This window comes from Pungitius pungitius, chromosome 6 (genome assembly GCF_949316345.1).
Source record: "Pungitius pungitius chromosome 6, fPunPun2.1, whole genome shotgun sequence".
NCBI lineage: Eukaryota > Metazoa > Chordata > Actinopteri > Perciformes > Gasterosteidae > Pungitius > Pungitius pungitius.
Window position 1 is genome coordinate 19,542,505 of NC_084905.1, and position 9,706 is coordinate 19,552,210.

General features: G+C 44.9%; 1 protein-coding gene across 1 annotated transcript in view; it reads right to left on the minus strand.

Annotated features, from left to right (window-relative positions):
- Nucleotides 1–8,479, minus strand: part of lingo1a (leucine rich repeat and Ig domain containing 1a) — a 76,156-nt gene extending 67,677 nt beyond the window's left edge. Inside the window, exon 1 of the mRNA XM_037452352.2 lies at nucleotides 8,090–8,479. The gene's annotated coding sequence lies outside the window, so the exon portion shown is untranslated. The remainder of the gene's footprint in view (nucleotides 1–8,089) is intronic.
- Between the last annotated feature and the right edge of the window lie 1,227 nt (nucleotides 8,480–9,706).

Consider the following 9,706-nt stretch of genomic DNA (forward strand, 5'->3'; position numbering starts at 1 on the left):
GAATACACAAATTGATCTCATCAGCTCCAATTAGACTGTAGCCTCTGTCGTATCAACAATTCATCATCATCATTAGTTGCTTGACCTCAAGTGTAATCACAGTGTGCTGCGGGTCATTCCAGCAACGAGGTGCAGGCCGCGTTCAAAGCCACGCAGTTAATCTGCTCCACGTTGTCCCCCGGGGGGGGGGGGAAGTAGATATCACCTTCTTTTCTTATATTTTATATTATATGGCTTTAGTGGACAAAAAAAAAAAAGCATGTTCCTCATTGGTTGTGTCTGGATAAACCCAAGAGTCAACCTTCCTTTTTTAAGCCTTTACCGACTGTGTTTTAAAGAAAACAACAAAAATGATGAGATCCAAAATTCTGCCCTGAAGCTGGGCTCGGAATAATACTTTCCTAAACCCCCTCACGGACAGATCACTGGCTCACCAGTGCCACTTAGCCTTCTGCGCCGAGGGTCTTTTCCAATTTGGCTTAAGTGTGGAAGTCTCACCTCAGCCCGGGCCGACTGGCTGAAGACTTCAGTTACAGGTCGCCTCCTCCCCCGCCTGAACCTCTTCCATCCTAATCCTGTCCCTCGCCTGCTGACGGTGTTTACTCCTCGCTGCAGGAGGTGTCGAGGAGCAATGCAGCGTTAACGTAATGCTATGTAATCACTTGGAGAGACAACAAGCGGCTTACCCTTTACGCACAAGCAGGCTCAGCAAACTTCACAATACAAGCCAAGCTCTCAAGCGCTTTCTTTAACTTTTTGAACGTTCACTAGGGCTGTCAATGGATTTGTAAAAATGAACAACAACAAATTAATCGCACACTTTGACACTCATTAATGGCGATTAATCGGGATCTGGGTCGGAAGACCGGAAGTAGACTAAATATCGTTAACTGCGTTAAAATAACCAATAGATCAACTGAATGTTTTAATTTACATCAAAGGGATTCACAGATGGGGTACTGAGTGTTGCTATATGCTGATGACCTATTTGTTTATGTTTCGGATCCGGTGGAATCCGTGCACTAATTGAGATTCTGAAGCAATTTGGGACTTAACTCAGAAGATAAATCGGATTTTTCCAAAAGTGAATGCTTTCCTCTAAACAATATGGACATAAGTACTGCAGGAATATAACTGCCTTTTCACAAGTGTGTCTCTGAATTCAAATATTTTGGTGTCTACATCACTCGTGAATTGGAAAGCTTATACAATAGAAATTTCTCCCTATTAATTAATCTCATGTGGCCCCAATATTTACATATATAAAAGAAAATAACATGCGATGACTGGAGTACTCAAAGTGTCTCGATCGATCAGACAGAGACAAAGCTGCTGAAAAAGACGGAGACAGATGAGCAGCACCCCTGTGAGGTGATGACAGACCAACTCCCACCCATGAAAAACATCCCTTGATGTGGACACAGGTGTTTTCATCCCACCGCTGGTTATAGACCTCTGCTGCGATGTTAAATAACGTCCAGAAGGTCCGTGTACTGATAGCATCGATAAGGTGTGAGCTGTTGAGGAGATGTTAAACTTCGCGTCTCTGCACACCCACATCGTCCTGAAAAGATCTAATCAGGCAGAGTGAGTGAAAATACCTGCGTGGGAGGATCGTCGGCTTGTGGAGACAACCGAAAGCTCAAAAAACAAAACACAAAAAGACCACATAGAACAGAACACTCAGTTTTGTGTATTCGTTTACTCATAATAGTTTTAACGCTTCACAAAAACATAGATCAACTGAACGCAAAGGAAGGCAAATTAGGAAATGATGCTTAGGTTTCCCAGTATTTCTTTAATTATCTGTTGAGCTTAGGTGAGTTATTACAGAACATATGTTACATATATTGCAAAAAACAAATGTGATTATGCTAAAACATGCGTGAACAGCATATACAATGTGTTCTGATTGTGTTTTGTCTTGAATCTGTGCTTGTGTGAAGAATCCCTAACAAAGTCCTCTCGCCTGCTGCAGTATTACTGGTAAAAAAGTGTGATTCATTTAGCTGATGAATCCGTGCAGGTTTAATTCATTTAAACCTGGACAGATTCATCAGCAGTATTTGAGTGGAAGCGACTGCCGTGTACAAAAAGGCTAAACTAATTTCAGATGGGAAATGAACAACGGCGATGAGTGAAAACCACCAGAATATGACCAGAATACCGACGATAGAAGGGCTGATGAGGGTAGAGGCTCTTTTTTATCAAACATCGTCTGCTTGAACCGGGTTCAAACAGGTGACACGGTTACTCATGACAGTCATCCATCCGTTTGCATCTTTTACAACGCATTTACATCTCCTTTTATTATTTTACTGCTCTTTGAAGTAATATTTAAACCATGTGTGGGTTCATCCTGTGTTTACGGTATCAGGAAAGATATATTGGTGATATTATAGAGACAGATTTGGATTATTTCTCATTCAGAGACTATTTAGATCAGGATCAAATGTTAACATTATTTTGTTTTGTATATTAGACTTATAACACATTATGAGGATGACTTAATAGGACAAGCGTTTCACAACATGTATTCAAATAGAGTAAGTTAGATGCCGCCGCTGACTCCACGGCTACGGACAATGTAAGAAATACATACAATTAAAGTAATACATTTTGCTTTTTGACCGTAATGAGGGTTATATTCTAAAAATGTGTTATATTTCTCAATAACATCATGGATGATGTTGATTCTACGGTGGCCCTGAAGTGCAAATCTCAACGGCCAAAAGGAAAACATTTCAACAAATCATAAAACACAACGGCAAATAGGACAAAACAACACGTCACCTTCCATCGCGGGCGAAAGCCTTTGGATTAAGAGGGTTAAAAGACAGTCAGTCCGTCTGTCCAATCAGAAGGGCCCGTCCTCTGCTTTATAGGCCCCCCCCTTTTTGTAAAATCAGGTGTTTTTTGTCTCTTTAATGATGATAGGAACTTCAAGTGGTCTAATAGACATTTGCTCAATTGAGGTAAATTACGTCTATTTATATATCAGAAATCACAAACTTGCCTTGGAGGGCTTACAACGGTTCCAACTTACTTATTTTCTTCCTTGCTCGGAATCACTGGCATCGGAAATGGAAAAATCGCTTTGACCGGGCTGCATTATGGTTCCACATCGTCGAGGGCGGCTGGAGAGGAATTTGAATCAAAATGAGGCTACAGATCTGACTGATGATTGATAGGCGTCCTCTGATCTGAAATGGTTTGTCCGAACTAACCCCCCCCCCACCCCCCCACCCCCCACTCCGGGGAGCCCCTTCCTTTGGGCCGAATTAGAAAGCCTAACCCTGCGTGCCAACATCGACATGTAACAACAGTTGCAAAAAATTGTCTTATTGATTTTTGCGCTTTATACCTCACTGGCTTTCTTACGCCGAGCCAAAAATAGAGCTGCGGGTGCAACCATCCGAGGTGTGTTGTTTTTACCGTGAGCTGACGCTGGTCGCGCTGGAGACGTCAGAATAGTCGGCACTGGGAAAAGATCCAGCAGCAATGTTTTCGTGCAGGAGGCACCTCTCAGCAGCCGACGGGCTTATGTAATGAACTAGCTCTTTGGAGCCAGGAATGAATCTAAAAAACAAATAAATGCTATTTTCTCGCTCTAATTATATCTTGTTTTAACATGTTTCCAAGCAAGCTGGGAATGTTTCGGCTTTTGAAATATTGGTCACAAAGCAGGATGTGAAAGGAGTAACACACACAAACACACTGTGGGAGCCCAGGGAATAGGTCTACACTAAATGTATAATTATTTTTAATTTATCTCCAACTGTGTGCGTGTGCATTTATAAGAGGGGCAGGGTTAATTTTACGACTGAAAAGCGGTGTCAACCAGCCAAAAAAAAACAAAAACAATATTTGAATGATGCCTATTTGTATGTCACCCCTTCACTGACTCATTGAAAATCACCATTTTCGCTCATGGATGCTCACAATTAGTCCCAGGTTTTCTTCACACAATAAGGCCCATGATTCCCTTTTTCAGGCCACTTGTGTTGATTGTGAACAACGTACTGACAGCACATATCGATACAGTGACCAAGCAGAAAGTTAAAGTAAAGACGATAAGACGTTGAGTATGAGGAGACACCTCTATAAATACCTAAGGGGGGGGGTGGCTTAAGTTGAAGCCAACTGACTCAATATCGTGGGAGCATCTGAATAAATATTTGAAAATCTAACCTCCCCTCAATTTCAAAAGGTCGGAGTGTCCGAAGAATCTATTGAGCTTCAAGCTCAGACTATTGTTTGTCCTCTCACTCGACTGTCGGTGATGGAATGCCACAATCAATTTGGACCCAACTAGTGGGGCCAAAATGCCTCTAAAGGATTTGACTTGTATGTTATAATTCGGGGCAGAGCTCTCGTCAGGTCCTCGTTGCAAAACTTCCATCACTCCTTCCTGCAGTTACACTTTCTATTGGAAACAGTATCACATGCTAGTGTTATTTTTTTTTTTTGTTCCCAAAACTGACACGGAACAAAGGAATCGTGTTACTTCCTTTTCCTCAGCATGACTCTGATGAAAAAGCGGTGCCGGCTCATGTGCCTCCATTTCCAGGGTGTAAATACAGACTTATAAGTGGTTCAAAGTGCACTTTCAAGAAATGCTCCCCACATTATGATCAACAAAACAAGCACCGCGTAATGACGGAAACCAGGACTCCAATCAGGGGCCAGTACTCAATGTGGAGAAATTAGATTACTCAGAATTGGATTAAATTTAATCATCATGGCGCTCGGAGACAGGCTTGTTTTCATATTTTTCTGTATAAAAGACAGCTCTGAGTAGCATTATCCTTTGCCTCCTCAAACACAACAGATTGATGGATCTGCAAAAGATCAACAAGTACATGCTGAATAACACCGGATTGGGAGGCAAAGCATCTCAAATGAAAACTAGGGGCAAAAAGAGAAAACAGAATGCACAAAAAGGTCATTGAGGGTTGAATCCTTTCACGATATAACATACGAGTACCGCTATTATGTTGGCCTTGCAATGCATCCAAATAAAAAAAAAAAAAAGAAGATAAAAGCCATCTGTGCCTGAATTATTTATACAATTTCCAATGTATAACATGCTGAATCGCTCAGCTGGCCGGAAGGAACCAGGCAGGGCAAGTGAGCAAACGTCTCTCTCACCACAACAAGTTGAGTTAATGTCCTTAACCCCCAACCGCTGAGGACCACAGCTGTAATTTGACAAATCTCAAATCTGATTGCTTGTGTGGCTGGAGTGCTGATTCTAAAAAAGAACACAACACATGTTGGGAGGATTTAACAACTAGGCTTTAGTGACTCATCCTCTGCTTCTTTTTTTTGTGACATAACTTTGTTTTTTTTGTTTGAGGGACAACTCGTCTGTTCAGACGTCACGAGGCAGAGGGATTGAGATGGATCTCATCAGCCACTGAAATGCAAGCGTCATTTCATACAAACATCAATCAATTTGGGGAGAAAAACATGTGCACTGTCATCAGGATTATTGTATTATTTATTGATCCTCTATCATCTGCATTAAATGTGCCTTGTTCCGTTTTTTCCCCTTGACACTTCAATGTTACAGCTGGATCTCTGTTAGGATGGCATCGAATTCATGAAATAATGTGTGGCACTTTGTTCCATGTCAGTAAAGGCGCTCTGATAAGGTGTCTTTCGGGTCCAACTAACCAATATTAATGTTTTAGAAAATTAGCCTGTATAACAATGAACATATTTAGCTTTGATGAGAAGTTTGTCCTGAACTGGACTAAATAAAATCGAGATGTGTGTTTTTTTTATCCAGAGGGAAACTTAATAAGACCTCAATAAAATACAATCATAAAGACAATCTTGTCTCTTATTAACTAATCTTTCAATCCTTTCATGTCGTGGATGGGGGGGGGGTTTACCCAGGAGAGAATTCACTTCTAAGAGTGAGAGTCACAGACTTTTACACTTTTTTTTGACTGGGTACTAATTACATTGCTAATTAAAGGATTAAAACCAGTGAAAAGGTGTCTCTCAGGAGACCCGAGCTCATGTGCACGGTACTTAACGAGGCCCGGCCCACCGCTGCGGATACCACCGGCTGTCGAATCGCCGTCACGGTAAATCATGAGGCCACATCGGCAGTGACCATCGCTCGCTGCGCCGGCCTCGGGGGGTGATTGCTTCGGAGGTTGAGGGGGAGAAAAAAAATGGAGTGGATGAAGGCTTCCTGGGTGCGGCTGCAGCAGCAGTCGCGGGCGCTGCGTGGCAAGCGTTCACCTCAGCCAACGCAGACATCGCTTCATGATCGCCGAATGCAACCCACCAAGGAGCAGAAGCCCACCGCTTCACGACACAGGCAATCGGCTCTGAGTTTAGCTTCTCGATTCCATCTTTTCGTCCGCACTAAAACCCTCGCCAGAAGCCTCGCTGAAGCTTAATTGGACGCAGGCGGCTTGTGAGTGCATATTTCACAATTAACACTGGCAATGAGCGCCGCGGCACGGAACGTGAACTACTGCGGCTGCACCTGGATCTCAATATGCAACAGAGCCTCGCAAGTGCTGGCTAGGAATTATAAATTAAACAGAAAGAGAAGGTCTGCCAAAGGGAGGGGGTTGTGTGATTTTTATTATTGTCCCATCCTCCAGTGTTTTCATGGCTTCTTCGCTGAAATTCGGAAATGTGCTGAATATTGATGTTCTTTGCGGGGGGAAAAAAAGCAGCCAGGCCGTGACCTGATCTCTCTGTTTCCCCTTTAGAGAGGATGGGTGTGTATGTAAACTGTCCCCCCACCAGAGGAGGTTTGCATGCTTTAAAAGCTCCACCCGAGGCTCAGTTAGTCAGCACATGCTTTCTTCTCTTTCGTCCACCTTTCTCTGACTTTCTGTCAATATTACATTGCTCTATCCTCTCTTTTCTTTTTACCTACCTCACCTTCCCCGTACACCTCACTCTTATTCTCCTCATCGCTTTCAGTACAAGTACCGCCTTCCCCAAATGTCTCTCTCACTCCAAAATCTCTCACCCGCTCCCCTCAGACTATCTGTCTTCATTCTCCTCCCTGAAGAGCTCACAGAGACAAGAGAGATGAACAGAGAATTAATAACAAGACAGCAGCAAAGATAAAAGGAACCAAGCTCATCCGCTTTGCAGAGAGGACCAAAATAGCAACGTGAACTTAACCCTGTGCGTCCTACTGATAATATGGAAAAAAGGGGAGATGCACACACCTTCATCCTCTTTATGTGAATCCCAAGGAGGAGGGTAGTAAGACTTAATGTAAAAGAAGGTTTCAATCTCTTCCTCGACACGTATCGCTACGCTCTGCACCTGGTGATCTCTTCATGAGTCACAGTCCCTGGTGGAAAAAGGGCCCAATCAGGTAATCAGACAAATCAACATGGCGGGAAGCTGCAATTTCTCACTCTCTGTCCTTCGAACCGAGGAAGCTCCTCCACGAGAATAAGCGCAGCCTGCAGACCGGCATCCAGAGACGGGTCATTAATCCCACGTTGTCGCATCAAAACACGCACGTCAAGGGTGCCCCCCCTCACACACACACACACACGTTCTAAACACAATGTCCCATGTTCTTCTTCTCTCATGCATTGAACAGAAGGCAGAACGCAAATCCATGTTGTTAAATTTAGCCCTTTCCCCCGGCAGCTAAATTTACCTCCTAATATGACAAAGTGCCGGCCTGCCGGCGTTGACTAACAGTCATTTCCTCTAATATCGCTGTCAGGTAGACCATGCAAAGTTGTCTCCTGGGATTGGGAGCTGAAAGTAACGGGGGGGGGGGGGGGGATCAATAGCGAGCACGGGGCTGAGCCTTTTCTCCCTCCAGCATGTGACAGCATGAGCAACACCGCTGCCTCTGCACCCTCTCTTTCCCTCCCCAGCCAGCCCACCGTCATTTTCTCCCCCTCTCTCCCTCTCCCTCTCTCTCTGTCTCTCCGTGTCCCAAATAGCTTGCACTGCTTTCCTTTAAACGCTGCCCCGTCCCAAAACGTGTACGGCTTGCACCTGTCAATACGCTACGGGAAGCAAATGAGATGCATGTAAGGTGAATAAAGTGAGAGAGAGAGAGAGAGAGAGATGTCCTTACCAGAGCTATGATGCAGGGAATCCTGAAAACACTTGCTTCATTACACGGTGGCTGCTCGTTAAATCCAAGATACTGGGGGAGGCGTTGAAGATTCCATGGAGATGCTGCCTTCGAGGGGTGGAAAACTGAGAATCTTTAACGTTGGGAGGATTTCAGAGTGTTGTGGTGAATATGCACGAGGAGAAGGATGTGAAATCCGAGTCCAGAGCACTCTGTGGGTCCTTCCCGTCAGCTGCGAAAGCCACACGTGTGTACACACACCGACACATGCGGTTCACACGGCGAGCCGCACGCACGCACACACACACACATTCACAAGAAGACGGGAGGGTGTATCCTCTGCCACTCTCAGCAAGGATAAAAGATTGAGAGAGAGAGTGAGAGAGAACGGCGGCGGGATGGAGACAGGAAGGGAGACACAGCGGAAGGGAGGGGGATCTGGAGAAGGACAAGGTGGAGGGAGGAGCCGCGGCGTGTGATGAGACAGGGGAGGGTGGGTGGAGACGGGCGGAGGCAGTCTCTCCATCCTTTCTTTTTTTCTCCCTCCACGGGACTGCAAGTGTGATATAGCAGAAAAGGACAGTTATTTAGACCATTCCTAACATCAAACGCGTGGAAACGTGAAGCCGTGTCCGTGGGATGTTTCACCTGAACACGGAGAGAGGAGGTGGATGATGGATGAGAAAGGGAGGAGATGCGGCACAACGTCAAGATCCCCCAAAATAAAGCTGGACAGGACAGTAACTCTACTTGGTTCCGATACAACTGTGGCATTTGTTACTTTCGATAGGGAAAGGGGCACGAAAAAGGCACTGTACAAGAGTTATTTAACAGTTAGTCAACATTTGGATAAAAGTAACTTGGCAACATAGTTAACTGTGAATTGTCTTTATGTAAAAGTGACTCAGACTCATGTTTTAGCATGGAGATAACCATCAAAGTCAACGAAAGTCAAAGGCATCGATGTAAAGAAACTGGCAAAAAACAGAAAGGTCGGTTCAGTTCAGTCTCCTTGAGAGTTCTCCCCCCCCCCCTCCCCAAAAAAAGAGCCTTTCCTTCAGTGTTGTCCACCCAGGCGTGCACATCACAAAGTGTTTCCGCCAACACACCCTTTTGAACAGCACAGTCGGCATCCCTCGACTGACGTGACTCACTCTACATCATCCTACACCGATGATTCACGCTCCACGACAGCGTACACTTCCAAGCGGGGGGTGGGGAGGGGGGTTAGCAGTATAGGTGGCATAAGCGCTCAGGACACCCCACTCAGCTTACAGACAGGATTAAGAATCACTGGTGCATGGGTGGAAGGGTTTGGGGAGAATATCTCTTTTCCTTTTTTTTTCTTCCGCAGTGGAAGGGCGGTTGTCAGCGGGACGCCCTTCAGTGGCTGAGGCTCTTGTTTGGCCCGAGAGCGAGAGGATGACTGTCCTTTACACAGCTGGCATGAAAGTAATCAATTCCAGTGGGCGAGCTGACAGGAATTGATTACACGGCACAACACAGATTGCTGTGGAATGTTGTCATTTGCTTTGAAATAGACTAGTGGGCTCTCGTTGACGTCCATGAAAGCCCCCCGGTGCAGGTCTTGTGCAGCTCTCGGCTTGCTTCAGCGTG